Genomic DNA, 18,273 nt, shown 5'->3' on the forward strand with positions numbered 1-18,273 from the left:
ACATACATACATAAAACCAAGTTCATAGATAGAGAACAGATTGGTGGTTGCCAGAGGTGGGGGTTGGGGAATGGGAGAAATGGGCAAACTGTTTTTGTTTTTGGTTCAAATAAATTTTTTTTAAGATTTCATTTATTTATTCATGAGAGACACACAGAGAGAGAGACACAGACATAGGCAGAGGGAGAAGCAGGCTCCATGCAGGGACCCCAATGTGGGACTCAATCCCAGGACTCCAGGATTACGCCCTGGGCCAAAGGCAGGTGCTAAATCACTGAGCCACCCCGGTGTTCCCAAATAAATTTGATTTTTAAAAAATAAAGGGAAACTGGGTGAAGAGTATAAATGAGTTGTTGGTACTATCTTTGCAACGTCTATGTAAATCTAAAATTATTCCAAAATAAAGAGTTTACTAAAAATAAAAAGTGGAGGGGTGCCTGGCTGGCTCAATCAGAGGAGGATGCAACTCTACATCTCAGGGTCATGAGTCCAAGACCCACAGGGGGTGTAGAGATTACTTTAAAAAATGAAACCTAAAAAAAAAAAGAGGAATAGTCTCAAGATTCCTTTAACAGGATCTAAAGGATCTTGATTCAACCATCTGTCCAGGACCTTTATAGAGAGAGGCACTAGAACATAATGGTGAAGAGTTGACTGAATCCCAGTTCTGGTGCTTATTTGCTGTATGACCATGAGTGAATGACTTAACCCCTCTGTGCCTCAGTTTACTCAGCTCTAAAATGAGGATGATAATAATAGCACTTACCTCATAGGTCATTTGTTAATGAGGTTGATATTTGTTAATGAGTTAGTATTTTAAAGTCCTTAAAACCATGCCTAGCACTAGTAAATGTTATTTAAGTCTTTGTTAAATAAAATATAAAGTAATACTGCCACAAAAACTTCTGGATAGGCCCTACCTATGCAGCGGGCCATCATATACTCCATGCACATCCATTTGGTTAATATAATTGATCCATAATACAATTTAAGGCTATTTATGAAACTATCATGAGGCAGCCTTCACAATCTCCAAAAAGGTGACTAGAGAAGCTACTTTAGTATAACAGGCTGCCTTAGGGGACCCCCAGATGGAGGCTGGCAGTTAATTATAGATGATGGTATGTCAGGAAGCAACCTATTAGACACTGGTGTGCCCTAGGCTGCATTTGCATTCCTTCCTCTTCATATTCACTTGGGTTGATTTCTCCTTCCAATGCTCTCCCCACTCACTCTCTGATTAATTAAAACTTTTATTTCTTTAACTCCCAAGTTAGATTCTACCTCAGCTCTGAGGCCTCCTGGGCCTGCTGCTGTGTCTCCTCTGAATTCAAGACCGTGCTACCTGGTTCCTTCATGGGGCTGAGAGAACATGCTGTCTTACACATTTCTTTCTCTCCTCTTTCACAGCACAAGTACCTCCAGGGCAGGCACTGCCTTTGTACCCCTCACAGGATAGCCTCCCTGTGGGAAGTGAAGCAAAAGTTAGTATTCAAGACAAAACAGAAAGTCTATTCCTCCCTTCATTCATCACAGGCTTGCTGAGCCCTGTGCTTGGGGCAGAGGATCTGGAGGATGAAAGAGTGGAGTCATTGTCCTCAGGAAGCTGATCTTGGATCAAAACTTTACACACTGAATTTTTCGCCTCTGGTGGGGGTAGGGAATATGGGACAGGGAGAGATGACAAAGGAGGCTTTGTTTGACTTTCTCTGTAATGTTCTTTAATACATAGTTATCTGGAGAGAAAGAGGGAAGAAAAGGCTCCTGAGAGCATAAAATGGGGCAAAAGTGAGAGGAGGGATGATTTTGACAGTAGAGAAAGAGGCATTTGGGGTGTGGGGAGAACATAGGACAGGGCATGGGAGAGAAGCAGTAAGGAAGAGGTAGAAAAGTATGACCCTTCCCCAAAGTCTCTCCACATCTTTAGCAGATTCTCCTCCAAGTCTCATTTTTTTAAAAAAATAAAACCTTTGGTGTAATGGGATTGTTCGTGGGAACCAGAGAGAGCACATATAATACAAAATAAATGTGCTCCTACTGACCGGGGTTGGGCCATAGCAGCTTTGTGTCAATGACTTCCATCTCCACATAGGTGCCAAGAGGGGGAGAAGGACATAGAGTGCCAGCTCTTAAGGCCCCAGCCTAGGGCTGAGACAGATAATACATAAGCAAACAAGTGAATAGGTAACTTCAAATTGTGATAACTCCTAGGAAGAAGGACTACCAAGAGAAGGGAACAGGGCAGAGGGTTTACTTTAGACTCGGTTGCACAGAGGATGGGGTGCTTAAGCTGACTCCTAAAGACCAAGTTGCCAGCGGTGCCAAGACTGGGGTGGGAGTTGGGGAGAGTGCTCCAGTTGAGGGAAGCAAAGGAAAAGAGAGAGATTCGAAAGCAGAAGAAAGCATGAAGGGAAATAGGCAGTAGGAGATACGATGCCCCCTGAGACTCGAGGTAAGTGACTTGCTCAAAATTATACAGCTTGTCGGTGACAAATGAGAGAAATAATGAGCTCCATTCCGACACAAAACTGAACAGAAGGCTTCCAGGGCTTCAAAGAAGCATCCAGCAAGAGGCCCAGGGACAAAACCACAGGGACAGGGACTCAGAGGACTTTCTAAGATCCTGGGAATTTGGTCAATATTCCAGTGTCAGTGACTTTTATTAATCCCCCTCTGTTTCCCCAGAGGGGCTGACAGCAAAACCTTTGAATGAAAATCTCAAAAAGGACCAGATTAATAAAAATTTCCAGGTGCCAAGCCACAGCCCTTTGTTTTTTGGGGGAGGGGCAGCCAAGGTGGGGGACCTGCAGGCCTGGATCCCACACCTCACAGTCTTGGGGAAGCTGAACCCCAAGGAGAAGACAACTCCTAAAAGGGAGAAAAACAAGCAAAATGCCTGGATTTGTGGAAGAATTCAAGACAGGGATGCTAAAGAGTTAGAGACATGATGGGGAATTAAAGGGATAGAGGGAGCTTAACAGTTTATCAGAAGGCTCAGACAGAGAAGCTATCTTGCTTGAGGTCACAACCACAACCTTTCTATTAAATCACCTTAGATGTTCTTTCCCACACCTCCTCTTTAATGTTGTTGTTATGTTGCCTCAGGAATAATTTTTTTTTTTTAAAGTATGAGTGTGTGGGGCACCTGGGTGGCTCAGCAATCAAGCGTCTGCCTTTGTCTCAGGTTGTGATCCTGTGGTCCTGGGATTGAGTCCCACATCGGGCTCCCTGCAGGGAGCCTGCTTTCCCCTCTGCCTATGTCTCTGTCTTTCTCTCTGTGTCTCTCATTAATAAATAAATAAAATTTTTTTTTAAAAAAAGTATGAGCATGTGAGAGAGAGAAGGGTGCGCATGAGTACTGAGGAGAGACCAAATTTAACACAGATATGCTTCTGTCCTTTTATTTGCCTATTTCCTCCAAGTTTACCTGTGACTTGGGGGATTATTAGACAAATGTATTTCTTGCTGGTCAGGCAACCTAATTCCAGGGGAATCAAGAAATCCTCCAACCCGAAGAAAGGGTCCTGAGGAATACTGAGGTGCTCCTGGTGGCGGGAGCCTCTGGACTCCTGGGACAGCCAAGCAAGGGGGAAGGGGAAGCATCCAAGAGTGCCCCCAGGCAGTGGTCCTGAGTTGGGGGCTCATGCTTCATAATTGAGCTTATATGGGAATATAAACCTGGAAGAAAGGTCAGATAGTAACAGAGGGAGACTGCTGTCTGCCAGTGTCAGGGGAGACAAGGCAGTTGAATGTCGAAAGAGCAAGAACCGGATAAGAGGTCTGGGCAGCTTGCCATCTTTCCCGAGTCATTATTTCACTGTTTGGATTCCTTCAGTTGCAAGTACTATCAATTCCCAGCTTCTCAAACACCATATAGATGCTAAGAGCATGAGCTCTGAAGTCTCTAGCAACCTTGGCAAATCACTTAACCTCTCTGTACCTAGGTTTTCCCCATCTGTACACTAGGGGTGGTGATAGTACTCATCTCACAGGACTGCTGATGAGATTAAGTGGCATGGAAAGATTGAAGCAGAGCCTGGCATGCAGGAAGGCCACCAGTGCGTGATATATATTATTTTCTCACACTGAATGCAAATGTAAGTGACTGTTGGATTATTCTGCCACTGTATGCTTCTTTGAGACCAAATTACAGAACCACTGGCCTAGAAGGAATGCTAGATTACCTACTGCTCTTTCTTCATTTTACACATGAGGAACCTGAGACTCAAGGGAGGGAAGTGCATTTGATGACAGGAAAAAAGGTTGTGGACCTGCAAAAAGTTAAAAGAGAATGTGAGGGGATGTTGAATGGCTGCAGTGCCAGGTGAATGAGTGTGTTTTTGAATGTGCTGGGGATGGTGGGGAGAAAGGAGGAAGAGTGGAGAGTAGATAAGACTATATAAGAAGCAGAAACAAGAATAGAATTTGCTTTCATGTGAAAATCAGGAGTTTGCCCTTTACCTAGACTAGCACTGTTATATTAAAAATATAATGTGAGAAGCGCCTGGATGATTCAGTCGGTTAAGCAGCTGCCTTTGGCTCAGGTCAGGATCCCAGGGTCCTGGGATGGAGCCCCACATGTAGCTCTCTGCTCAACAGAAATTCTGCTTCTCTCTCTGCCCCTGCCCCTGCTCATGCGCCTGCATGCTCTCTCTCTGAAATAAAATCTTTAAAAAATTTATAATGTGAGCCACAGATGCAATTTTAAATGCTGTAGTAGCCACATTAAAAAAAGAAGAAACAGATCAAATAAACTCTAAGGTTTTATTTGACCCAATATATCAAAGACATCATTTCGACAGGTGATCAGTATGAACAAGTATTAATGACATATTTTACATTCTTTTTTGAATACAAGCACTGAAATATGATATGTATCTTACACAGAGAGCACTGTCAATTCGAACTAGTCACATCCTGGATGCTCAAGAGCCACGAGTGACTAGTGGCTACTGTATTTGTCAGAACAGATCTAGGCATTAGGGAGCCATTGAAGGGCTTTAAGCAGGCAATGCCAAGGTCTGGTGTGTGTTTCAAAGTAAGACCTCTGGTGGTGATGGGAAAGGTAGATTGGGATAGGGGCCACTTAGGATTGCTAAGCATAGGGGATCCTTGGGTGGTTCAGCAGTTTAGCACCTGCCTTCAGCCCAGGGTGTGATCCTGGAGTCCCAGGATCGAGTCCTGAGTTGGGTTCCCTGCATGGAGCCTGCTTCTCTCTCTGCCTCTCTCTCTGTCTCTCTCTCTCTCTCTCTCTCTGTGTGTGTGTGTCTCATGAATAAATAAATAAAATCTTAAAAAAAAAAGATTGCTAAGCATAGCAGTGCAGGTTGAATATGGTATAGGGAGCATGAATGGGGGCTGAAATCTAGCCCACATTCCATTTATAAAGCCAAGCGCTCTGGCCCAACGCTGACAGCTCAGAGGAAAGTGAGCTTTTCCCTAACTGATTAGCCCAGAGGCAGTACCATTTTTTAAATGTTCACAAAGATGTTATATGTGTAGCAGGAGCTCTGAAGAATACCAAACCAGTGTAGGAGGTATAAGCCTCAGTCCACAACTCAGATGGATAAGAAATGTCACATCTCTTTATAGATCAGAGTTAATTCCATTTTGAGTTCCCAATCCCCATAAGGCTGGAAAGAAACTCAATCTTAGCTATTTGGGGATTTCTCACTCAGAGTTGTGCACAATTCTGGTATTTTATATGCACCAGGGTTTGGGGTATAGACTGGTGGTCATCAAGCCTGGCACACTCTGGTTAATGCTGTGATAGCCGTTGGCCCCTATGCAGGGCCCATCAGGTCTGGGAGCACTCTGATGCTTTTGTTAAAACCCTTTGCTTAGGGTTTCAACTTCCTAGATTCCCCACCTCACTATTTCTCTTTGGGGTCTTCCCTGCACACTGCCCAGAAGCCAAGCCAGGGGAATCTCTTTCCAATCTGGGAAAATCCTATTCATTTTTTCTTTCATCCAAGATGTATTTTTTCTTCACCGGCAAACAGGTTCCTCTCTCTAGGGTTCAACACTGTTGTGAGGAAATACCTGCCTGCTTTTCCTCTCTCTTTTTTCTGTCCCTGGGAACCCCAGGCATTAGGTAGGCCCACAATGGGGGTTGCAGCAGCAGCGAAGAACAGCAGGGAATGAAAAGTGGTAGGGATCAAAACCTGAAGGAGAACTTTCCTCTCTGTCCAAAAGACCGGCAACGCTAAGGAGGGGCCCAAACCCATTGCTTTCTTTTCGCCCCTGCCTCCTCCTCTCTTTGTCCCCTCCCATTTGGCCTCAGCGCAGTCCCAGGCCCATCCGAGCCCAGAGAACCAGAACATACTGGAAAAATAAGGAAGAGTGAGAAGCACAGGAAAGCCGCCCGCCCGGTAAACTGTTTAGGGCTCTACAGTTTATTTAGCCTTGGCATAGTGACAGAGAGAGAGAGAGGCAGAGACACAGGCAGAGGGAGAAGCAGGCTCCATGCACAGGGAGCCCGACGTGGGACTCGATCCCGAGTCCCCAGGATCGCGCCCTGGGCCAAAGGCAGGCGCCAAACCGCTAAGCCTCCCAGGGATCCCCTGTGAACTGAATCTAATTAGCATAACGAAGACTTGGAACTGAGTGAATGGCCCCCCTCCCTCGGGACCCAACTGACAGACCATCGGTTGGCAAATACTAGGAAAACCCCGCTTGATGATGCAAAATGTAAAAAATCCTAGCTGACATTTGAAACACAGCCTGCAAAAGGAACAAAACGAAAATAGCATTCTCTGGGAGTAGGGGAGGGGGCCAGAGGAACTCTAAAGGGGATAGTAAGAGGGAAGTTTTTGGGTGTTGATGGACCTGTTCCGTACCTATACCCATTGTGGTGGTGATTACCTGAATCTCTCTCTACATGGGCCCAAATTCATAGAACTGTAAACCAAAAGAAAAAAAAGTAAATTTGATTGACTAATAATTTAAAAAATATAATTGTTTTAAAAAGCGGAGCCAGAACTACCTCGGTTCAAATTCTGACACCCGGCTTACTACCTGCTTCAGTTTCCTAGCCCATTAAACGGGGGACAATCACAGAAAGTTCATTGAGATGGTTAAATGGTGTCATGTACTTAGAACAGTGCCTGGCACATAGCATATGCTCAATAAATGTCTGTGTCTAAGAGGCGGTTCCATATGAGGGCCTGGGGCACAGGAGACAGAGGAGAAGACAGAAGGAATTCAGCATTTGTAACCAGAGGAAGAATAGCTGCTATGGTCTTGGATTTTTGAGCCATCCAACCTGCCCAGCCACCACCCTTCCTTCACTCTTGATCTCCTTCCAGTTTTTGTACCGTTCCTAACTTTCCAGTTTGGCCTTGGGCCTGCCCTTCAGTTCATTGACTGGTTATGAACTCTCCAAAGTAAAGCACTCTCAAAGCTGTTCTTAAACCTAAGCTGTGGATCAAAATCTTTCAGATGATCTCTAAAACTACCGGCCTGAACTTAAAAAAAAAAATGTCAGTGGCATGAGAGACCAGCAAAATGGCTGCCAAACTGTTCTAGATTATAGGAGACTAGAGGATAAATAAACGCAATGTATGAATTTTGGATGGGATTGAAGGGAATGTCTATAGAGGCCATTATTGGGATATTTAAGGAAAATTGAATATTAATTGTATGTGGAAGGACATACTTTGTCCTAGGGGATACACACTGAAGTATTTAGGGTTGAATATCATGATGTCTGCAACTAATTTTCAAATAGTTTAGCAAAATGATATTTATTATTTAATATAATAAAGATATATGCATGATTTCAGTCAATTGTGTGCTTAGGTAGGTGAAGCGAGACGGTAAAATATTAATAACTGGTGAAACCGGATGAAGGGTATATGGGTACTCATTGTAGTAATCTTACAACTTTCTGTAGGTGTTAATTTTTTCAAAACATAAAGGGTTGGGCAGTCCAGGTGGCTCAGCAGTTTAGCGGCGGCTTCAGCCCAGGGCCTGATCCTGGAGACCCAGGATCGAGTCCCTCATCAGGTTCCCTGCATGGAGCCTGCTTCTCCCTCTGGCTATGTCTCTGCTTCTCTCTCTCTCTCTCTCATAAATAAAATCTTAAAAAAAAAACATAAAGGGTTAATAATAGACTGTCACTTAGAGAAGATTTTCCAAAATACACATGCCCGTATTTCATCCCCAAACTAAGGAAGCAGGACTATTCCCAGACGGGACCTGGGAATCTGCATTTTAAAAGTTCCATGTGCTCCCTCCCTTGTCCCCAACAAAGAAGCATCACTGTGAGAACTTCATCTCAGACCCACCTCCCCTTCCTCCAGTTCTTGGTTTCTTTTATTTTAGGACCCAATCCCCGGCACTAGTTCTTTCTGGCAATGTTGCAGCTGGGCCTTCCTCCAACCCTTTGCATAGCAGGTACAGCTAGGGGCTGGGGTGGCAAGAAGAAGAGTGAGCTGAAGATAGATTCTGGGGTCCTCCAACGTTTATCAGATGGGCAGAGAAAGAGGATTCCATGAGAGACTGAAAAGGGAGGGCTAGGCAAGAGGGGTAGGCTGGAAACCCCAAGAACATACTTGAAGGAAAATAGAGATATAGGGCAAGACAAGTCAGTTTAGGTGTGCCTGGTCTAGAGATTGCATCAGCATGAGGAGAGCCAAGTTGCCATATCGGTTCAGAAGTAGACCATGTAGTGCTGGAGGAGATTTTCCTGGCCAGCCTCCTCCTCCCTTCAGCAGACAGTCTGTGCCATAGGGCTGACTGACAAAGGGACCCAAAATCTCAGGAGAAATTTCTTTTCCAAAAGCAAGGTCTCTGGGAGACATGCTATCAAACATCTGAGAGGAAGATCAGCGGATCAGGGTCTTTGCCTTTCCTTCTTTCTCTTGCTGAGTTCTGGGACAGGATTTATAGTTTCTGGGGAAGTGTTGTGTGAGACCACTTCAGGGTCACCCATTTGTCGTTTGGGGGTGGAGGGAGCATGGAGTCTGAGGTCAACTGCTCCTAGCATCTGATGCGAGCGAAGGTGTCAGTACAGGCTGTTGGACAAAGTGCAGCCTTAGGCAAGGAAGTGGAAACCTAGCATTCTGCCTTCACCAATTGGCTCCACCACACCTGTGGTTTTCCAGCCAGTCATAGGGGGCACCCATAACCTCCTCCTTCTGTCTCCCAGAGATATGTTGGCCCCGAGGTAGATAAATCTTTTCAACCTCCAGTAAAATCTAGTGAGGCTGGCATTTTAAAAATGGGAAATGAAGGAGAAAAAAGAAATAAACAGAGGAAGGAAATAACAGCTGAGTAGCACAATGTTCCCTCCAATCCATCCTCCCACAACAGACTGAGAGAACATTCCAGAACATACATCTCACTGAAACTGCCAGGCTCAAATCTTGGAAATGGTTTTTCACTGGCCTTAGGAGTGAGTCCAAAGTTTTCAACATGATACGTAAGGCCCTTCACAATCCCATGCCAGCTGGATTTTCTAGCTTTGTCACCCATGACTTCTGTTCCGTACAGTCTACACTCCAGCTACCATATGTCTCTCAAGTTCCTAAAAAAGTTACGCTTTATTCATCTCTGAACTTCTGCACATGTATGTCCACCCACCAGCCACTTACATCAAGCACAGTATTTCAGAGTACAGACTCCAGAATCCAGCTGCCAGTGTTGAATCCCAGGTATGGACAAGCAAATTTCTGATCCTCTCTGCTTTCATTTTTTTTCAGTTGCAAATTGGATTACCAATAGGGGTGCAGCAAGCATCAGGTAAGAGGCCTGGCACAAAGTTAGCACACAGTACATGTTGGCTATTACTCAACAAACATTGATTAGCTGGCTTCCCAATAGATGGAAGGCCCTTTCTAACCATCTACTTACAGTCTGGAAGAAAGGCAGATACAGAAACAGGGTATTGTTATACTGTGGGATCAAAGCAAGGATAGAGCTATATGAGCCAGAAAGAGAAACTTGTGGCTTCTCTCCCTCCCACCCTTTCTTCAGCTTGATTCATCTTGGATGTTACTTCGAATTCAATTTTTAGCCAGGCCCTAAGGCATGAGGAAGGTAGGAGAAAGTAGAGGATTTCCACCCTAGGGCTTGTTTTGAGACTTTAGGCACTGGTATAGCCCTACTAGCTGTTAAAATTTCAAAATGCTTTGATACTGGTTGGCAAATGCCCTGAGCACCCCAAGTGGTCCTTAGCCTCTCCTCCCCGACCCCGTGCCTATATAGTTTGGCTCTTGGGAGCGCCCATCAGACACCATCAGGCACTGCCCTTGGTCCCTGCCAGGGCACACGTGTGCTAGCTTATCTGACATTGATCTTTTGCTCTGGTTGGCCAGCCCCACCTACCAATGGTAGAGGCCCTGGGCACTGGGAGCAAATGCAAATTATCATTTTGTCCCACAAAGATGCATTTTAAGCACCACCTCTGCTTACACTTGGGAATATTGCCTGCTCCATGAGTCCCAGGAGCTGTTCCAGCTACCTGATGCCTTAGAATATTTTTTGGCCTTCTTCTGGCCCATGGCCTATGCCTATAATACCCTTTGGAGACCAGTGCCTATCCACCAGCCTAGATTCCTTCCAGGCAACCATTCACACTACTCCAGAAGTTCCTGTTGCCTCCAAGACATGCCTATTCCATTCTGTCAGTATTACCTGCACTATGCCATGACTTATCTTGACATAGGACATGATGGACAAGGTCCAGGTATTCTTTGAAGCAGTACAAAATGGGAGCTTCAGAGCCAGGACTATCTGTTTGAATCCCAACTCTACTACTTCCTAACTGTGTGAACTTGAGCAAGTTACTCAGCCTCTCTGGGTCTCAGTTGCCTCATCTTCAAAATGGGCTAATCAAAGTACCTACCTCAGAAGGTTGGTGGGAGGATCAAATGATATTAAGAGCGGAAAGCACTTAAAAGAATGCCTGACCCACAGTAAAAGCTAAGTAAAAGTTATTATTATTTTAATTATTATTCTGCATTGAATATTTAGTGGGTGCATTTAGTCATATTTTCAAACATTTTCACCTTGCCTCTCTCTTCGATCTGCACAACACCTCTAGAGAAGTCAATATGAAAGGTATTGATTAACATCCTGATTTTTGAGGAGAGGAAACTGACACTTGGCTATATTAAGATGATTAAGTGATATTAAATGGCTGTGGTTAATTACAAAATTTCTCATTCCCCATTTAATATCATTTTGTACCACCAGGGAACACTGAAGTAGGTGGATCACTATTCATTCAATAAACATTTCTTTAAAAAAAAGATTTTACTCAGCATAATACCCTCAACTTCCATCCACGTTGAAGCAAATGGTGGGTATTTGTTGTTTCTAATGGCTGAGTAATATCCCATTGTATACATAGACCTGAGTGAAATAAGTCAATCGTAGGACAAACATTATATGGTCTCATTCATTTGGGGAATATAAAAAATAGTGAAAGGGAATAAAGGGGAAAGGAGAGAAAATGAGTGGGAAATATCAGAGAGGGTGACAGAACATGAGAGACTCCTAACTCTGGGAAACAAACAAGGGGTAGTGGAAAGGGAGGTGGGTAGGGGGTTGGGGTGACTGGGTGATGGGCATTGAGGGGGGCACTTGACGGGATGAACACTGGGTGATATGCTATATGTTGGCAAATTGAACTCCAATAAAGAAATTAAAAAAATAAAATGTGATGGACTTCTACTCTCTGAACAAAAAAATAATAAAAAAATTAAAAAAGATTTTAATTATTAATGAAAGACATATGGAGAGAGGCAGAGACAGAGAGGCAGACGGAGAACCAGGCTCCCTGCGGGGAGCCCGATGCAGGGCTCTATCTCAGGACCCCGGAATCATGACCTGAGCCAAAGGCAGATGCTCAACCACTGAGCCACCCAGGTGCCCCCATTCAATAAACATTTCTCGAATGGCTACTATGTACCAGGCACTGTCCCTGCGCTCCTGGAGTTGTCATTTTAGTGGGAAAGACAGTTGGTAAGCAAGTAAATAATAACACAAAGGATCTATCAGTTTGGATGATGAAAATAAGCCAGGGTGATATAATAAAGGGTAGCTGTGGCAGAGAGGGCAGTGAAGAAAGTCTTTTCAGAGGAGGAGCTTTTCATAACAAGAAGCTGAGCTGGAAACCTTTTCACCTTGGATACATAGCTGGGATCTGGGAGGGAAATTATCACAAAGAGGGGGCTTCTAAGGCCTGCCCGGGGCCACTACAGCCAAGTGGAAGAGGCAGGAGGGGAGGGTTGGAAGTTAAGCATGGTGCAGAGCCCAAAATCACAAAGAGTTGCTAAGTGGGAGACTTTCTGGAAAGAGGCAGAAGAACAGTAAACTTGTGAAGAGTGGAAGGGGATTTTTCTCCCTACAGATATCAGGTTTAAATATATTTAAAAACCAGCTGTGTTGAAACATAATTTAGATGGAAGAGCATTCACTAGTTTTAATAGATGAGTCTTGAGAAATGGATACATACACCTTTCCTCTCAAGATAGATAGTTAACATTCCCATAACCCTAAAATGTTTCCTTGTGACCCTTTGGGGTCAATTCTGGTCAGGCATTTTGCAAATGTGCCTCAGTTTGGGTTTTTCTGATGGCTTCTAATGATTAGATTGGGGTCATAGGTTTTGGCAAGAATGCTCAGAGGTGGAGGCGGGGCAAGATGGTGGAAGAGTAGGGTCCCCAAGTCACCTGTCCCCACCAAATTACCTAAATAACCCTCAAATCATCCTGAAAATCTAGAATTCGGCCTGAGATTTAAAGAGAGAACAGCTGGAATGCTATAGTGGGAAGAGTTCGTGCTTCTATCAAGGTAGGAAGATGGGGAAAGAGAAATAAAGAAACAAAAGGCCTCCAAGGGGGAGGGGCCCCATGAGGAGCCGGGCTGAGGCCGGGGCGAGTGTCCCCAGGACAGGAGAGCCCCGTCCTGGAGAAGCAGGAGCTGCACCAACCTTCCCAGGCGGAAAGGCGCCCGCAGGGAGTTAGAGCAGGACCCCAGGAGGGAGGGGATGCCCTCGGGCTCCCGGGGACACTAACAGACACCTGCACCCCGGGGAGAGCACGCGGAGCTCCCTAAAGGGCTGCAGCGCGCCCACGCATTGACCCGGGAGCAGCTCGGAGGGGCTCCGGCAGAGGAAGAGGCTCCGTGTGGAGGGGGCTGCGTGGCTCCGGGAGCAGCTGGGAGGGGCTCGGTTGGCTGCACTGCCGGAGCGGCGGCTGCCCGGCCAGAGAGCGAATCCAACAGCACAGGCCCGGGAGCACAGGGCGCGGGGACACAGCCCAGGATCCGACCTCCCCCCAGGACAGGCAGAGGCCGGGAGGGCCCAGCACTGCAAGGACGCTCTTGCCCCGAGCTGAGCAGATCAGCGGCCCCGCCCCCGGAGCCTCCAGGCCCTGCAGACGGAGAGCTCCGGGGTTACTGTGGGGGCTGAATCCAGGTTTCCAGAGCTGGCCCCGCCACTGCGGTTGTTCCTCCTGGGGCCTCACGGGGTAAACAACCCCCACTGAGCCCTGCACCAGGCAGGGGCACAGCAGCTCCCCCAACTGCTAACACCTGAAAATCAGCACAACAGGCCCCTCCCCCAGAAGACCAGCTAGACGGACAAGTTCCAGGGAGAAGTCAAGGGACTTAAAGTATATGGAATCAGAAGATACTCCCCCGTGTATTTTTTTTTTCTTTTGGATTTCTGTTTGCTTCCCCCACCCTTTTTTTCCTTTCTTTCTTTTTCTTTCTCTTGTTCTTCTCTTTTTTCTTCCTTTTTTCTTTTTCTCTTTTCTTTCCTTCTTTCTCTCCTCTCTTTTACTCCTTTTCCCAATACAACTTGCTTTTGGCCACTCTGCACTGGGAAAATGACTAGAAGGAAAACCTCACCTCAAAAGAAAGAATCAGAAACAGTCCTCTCTCCCATAGAGTTACAAAATCTGGATTACAATTCAATGTCAGAAAGCCAATTCAGAAGCACTATTATACAGCTACTGGTGGCTCTAGAAAAAAGCATAAAGGACTCAAGAGACTTCATGACTGCAGAATTTAGAGCTAATCAGGCAGAAATTAAAAATCAATTGAATGAGATGCAATCCAAACTAGAAGTCCTAACAATGAGGGTTAACGATGTGGAAAAACGAGTGAGTGACATAGAAGACAAGTTGATGGCAAAGAGGGAAACTGAGGAAAAAAGAGACAAACAATTAAAAGACCATGAAGATAGATTAAGGGAAATAAACAACAGCCTGAGGAAGAAAAACCTAGGTTTAATTGGGGTTCCCGAGGGCGCCGAAAGGGACAGAGGGCCAGAATATGTATTTGAACAAATCATAGCTAAAAACTTTCCTAATCTGGGAAGGGAAACAGGCATTCAGATCCAGGAAATAGAGAGATCCCCCCCCCTAAAATCAATAAAAACCGTTCAACACCTCGACATTTAATAGTGAAGCTTGCAAATTCCAAAGATAAAGAGAAGATCCTTAAAGCAGCAAGAGACAAGAAATCCCTGACTTTTATGGGGAGGAGTATTAGGGTAGCAGCAGACCTCTCCACAGAGACCTGGCAGGCCAGAAAGGGCTGGCAGGATATATTCAGGGTCCTAAATGAGAAGAACATGCAACCAAGAATACTTTATCCAGCAAGGCTCTCATTCAAAATGGAAGGAGAGATAAAGAGCTTCCAAGACAGGCAGCAACTGAAAGAATATGTGACCTCCAAACCAGCTCTGCAAGAAATTTTAAGGGGGACTCTTAAAATTCCCCTTTAAGAAGAAGTCCAGTGGAACAATCCACAAAAACAAAGACTGAATAGATATCATGATGACACTAAACTCATATCTCTCAATAGTAACTCTGAACGTGAACGGGCTTAATGACCTCATCAAAAGGCACAGGGTGTCTGACTGGATAAAAAAGTAGGGCCCATCTATTTGCTGTCTACAAGAGACTCATTTGAGACAGAAGGACACCTACAACCTGAAAATAAAAGGTTGGAGAACCATTTACCATTCAAATAGTCCTCAAAAGAAAGCAGGGGTAGCCATCCTTATATCAGATAAACTAAAATTTACACCGAAGACTGTAGTGAGAGATGAAGAGGGACACTATCTCATACTTAAATGATCTATGCAACAAGAGGACTTAACAATCCTCAATATATATGCCCCGAATGTGGGAGCTGCCAAATATTTAAATCAATTAATAACCAAAGTGAAGAAATACTTAGATAATACTACACTTATACTTGGTGACTTCAATCTAGCTCTTTCTATACTCAATAGGTCTTCTAAGCACAACATCTCCAAAGAAACGAGAGCTTTAAATGATACACAGGACCAGATGGATTTCACAGATATCTACAGAACTTTACATCCAAACTCAACTGAATACACATTCTTCTCAAGTGCACATGGAACTTTCTCCAGAATAGACCACATACTGGGTCACAAATCGAGTCTGAACCAATACCAAAAGATTGGGATCGTCCCCTGCATATTCTCAGACCATAATGCCTTGAAATTAGAACTAAATCACAACAAGAAGTTTGGAAGGACCTCAAACACGTGGAGGTTAAGGACCACCCTGCTAAAAGATGAAAGGGTCAACCAGGAAATTAAGGAAGAATTAAAAAGATTCATGGAAACTAATGAGAATGAAGATACAACCGTTCAAAATCTTTGGGATGCAGCAAAAGCAGTCCTAAGGGGGAAATACATCGCAATACAAGCATCCATTCAAAAACTGGAAAGAACTCAAATACAAAAGCTAACCTTACACCTAAAGGAGCTAGAGAAAAAACAGCAAATAGATCCTACACCCAGCAGAAGAAGAGAGTTAATTAAGATTCGAGCAGAACTCAACGAAATCGAGACCAGAAGAACTGTGGAACAGATCAACAGAACCAGGAGTTGGTTCTTTGAAAGAATTAATAAGATAGATAAACCATTAGCCAGCCTTATTAAAAAGAAGAGAGAGAAGACTCAAATTAATAAAATCATGAATGAGAAAGGAGAGATCACTACCAACACCAAGGAAATACAAACGATTTTAAAAACATATTATGAACAGCTATACGCCAATAAATTAGGCAATCTAGAAGAAATGGGCGCATTCCTGGAAAGCCACAAACTACCAAAACTGGAACAGGAAGAAATAGAAAACCTGAACAGGCCAATAACCAGGAAAGGGAGGAAATTGAAGCAGTCATCAAAAACCTCCCAAGACACAAAAGTCCAGGGCCAGATGGCATCCCAGGGGAATTCTATCAAACGTTTAAAGAAGAAACCATACCTATTCTACTAAAGCTGTTTGGAAAGATAGAAAGAGATGGAGTACTTCCAAATTCGTTCTATGAGGCCAGCATCACCTTAATTCCAAAACCAGACAAAGACCCCACCAAAAAGGAGAATTACAGACCAATATCCCTGATGAACATGGATGCAAAAATTCTCAACAAGATACTAGCCAATAGGATCCAACAATACATTAAGAAAATTATTCACCATGACCAAGTAGGATTTATTCCCGGGACACAAGGCTGGTTCAACACCCGTAAAACAATCAATGTGATTCATCATATCAGCAAGAGAAAAACCAAGAACTATATGATCCTCTCATTAGATGCAGGAAAGCATTTGACAAAATACAGCATCCATTCCTGATCAAAACTCTACAGAGTGTAGGGATAGAGGGAACATTCCTCAACATCTTAAAAGCCATCTATGAAAAGCCCACAGCAAATATCATTCTCAATGGGGAAGCACTGGGAGCCTTTCCCCTAAGATCAGGAACAAGACAGTTCTATTCAACACTCACTATTGCTATTCAACATAGTACTGGAAGTCCTAGCCTCAGCAATCAGACAACAAAAAGACATTAAAGGCATTCAAATTGGCAAAGAAGAAGTCAAACCCTCCCTCTTCGCCGATGACATGATACTTTACATAGAAAACCCAGAAGCCTCCACCCCAAGATTGCTAGAACTCATACAGCAATTTGGTAGCGTGGCAGGATACAAAATCAGTGCCCAGAAATCAATGCCATTTCTATACACTAACAATGAGACTGAAGAAAGAGAAATTAAGGAGTCAATCCCATTGACAATTGCACCCAAAAGCATAAGATACCTAGGAATAAACCTAACCAAAGAGTTAAAGGATCTATACCCTCAAAACTATAGAACACTTCTGAAAGAAATTGAGGAAGACACAAAGAGATGGAAAAATATTCCATGCTCATGGATTGGAAGAATTAATATTGTGAAAATGTCAATGTTACCCAGGGCAATTTACACATTTAATGCAATCCCTATCAAAATACCATGGACTTTCTTCAGAGAGTTAGAACAAATTACTTTAAGATTTGTGTGGAATCAGAAAAGACCCCGAATAGCCAGGGGAATTTTAAAAAAGAAAACCATATCTGGGGGCATCACAATGCCAGAATTCAGGTTGTACTACAAAGTTGTGGTCATCAAGACAGTGTGGTACTGGCACAAAAACAGACACATAGATCAATGGAACAGAATAGAGAACCCAGAAGTGGACCCTCAACTTTATGGTCAACTAATATTCGATAAAGGAGGAAAGACTATCCACTGGAAGAAGGACAGTCTCTTCAATAAACGGTGCTGGGAAAATTGGACATCCACATGCAGAAGAATGAAACTAGACCACTCTCTTGCACCATACACAAAGATAAACTCAAAATGGATGAAAGATCTAAATGTGAGACAAGAGTCCAACAAAATCCTAGAGGAGAACACAGGCAACACCCTTTTTGAACTCAGCCACAGTAACTTCTTGCAAGATACATCCACGAAGGCAAAAGAAACAAAAGCAAAAATGAACTATTGGGACTTCACCAAGATAAGAAGCTTTTGCACAGCAAAGGATACAGTCAACAAAACTAAAAGACAACCTACAGAATGGGAGAAGATATTTGCAAATGACGTATCAGGTAAAGGGCTAGTTTCCAAGATCTATAAAGAACTTCTTAAACTCAACACCAAAGAAACAAACAATCCAATCATGAAATGGGCAAAAGACATGAAGAGAAATCTCACAGAGGAAGACATAGACATGGCCAACACGCACATGAGAAAATGCTCTGCATCACTTGCCATCAGGGAAATACAAATCAAAACCACAATGAGATACCACCTCACACCAGTGAGAATGGGGAACATTAACAAGGCAGGAAACCACAAATGTTGGAGAGGATGCGGAGAAAGGGGAACCCTCTTACACTGTTGGTGGGAATGTGAACTGGTGCAGCCACTCTGGAAAACTGTGTGGAGGTT

This window comes from Canis lupus, chromosome X, assembly GCF_011100685.1.
Source record: "Canis lupus familiaris isolate Mischka breed German Shepherd chromosome X, alternate assembly UU_Cfam_GSD_1.0, whole genome shotgun sequence".
Lineage (NCBI taxonomy): Eukaryota > Metazoa > Chordata > Mammalia > Carnivora > Canidae > Canis > Canis lupus.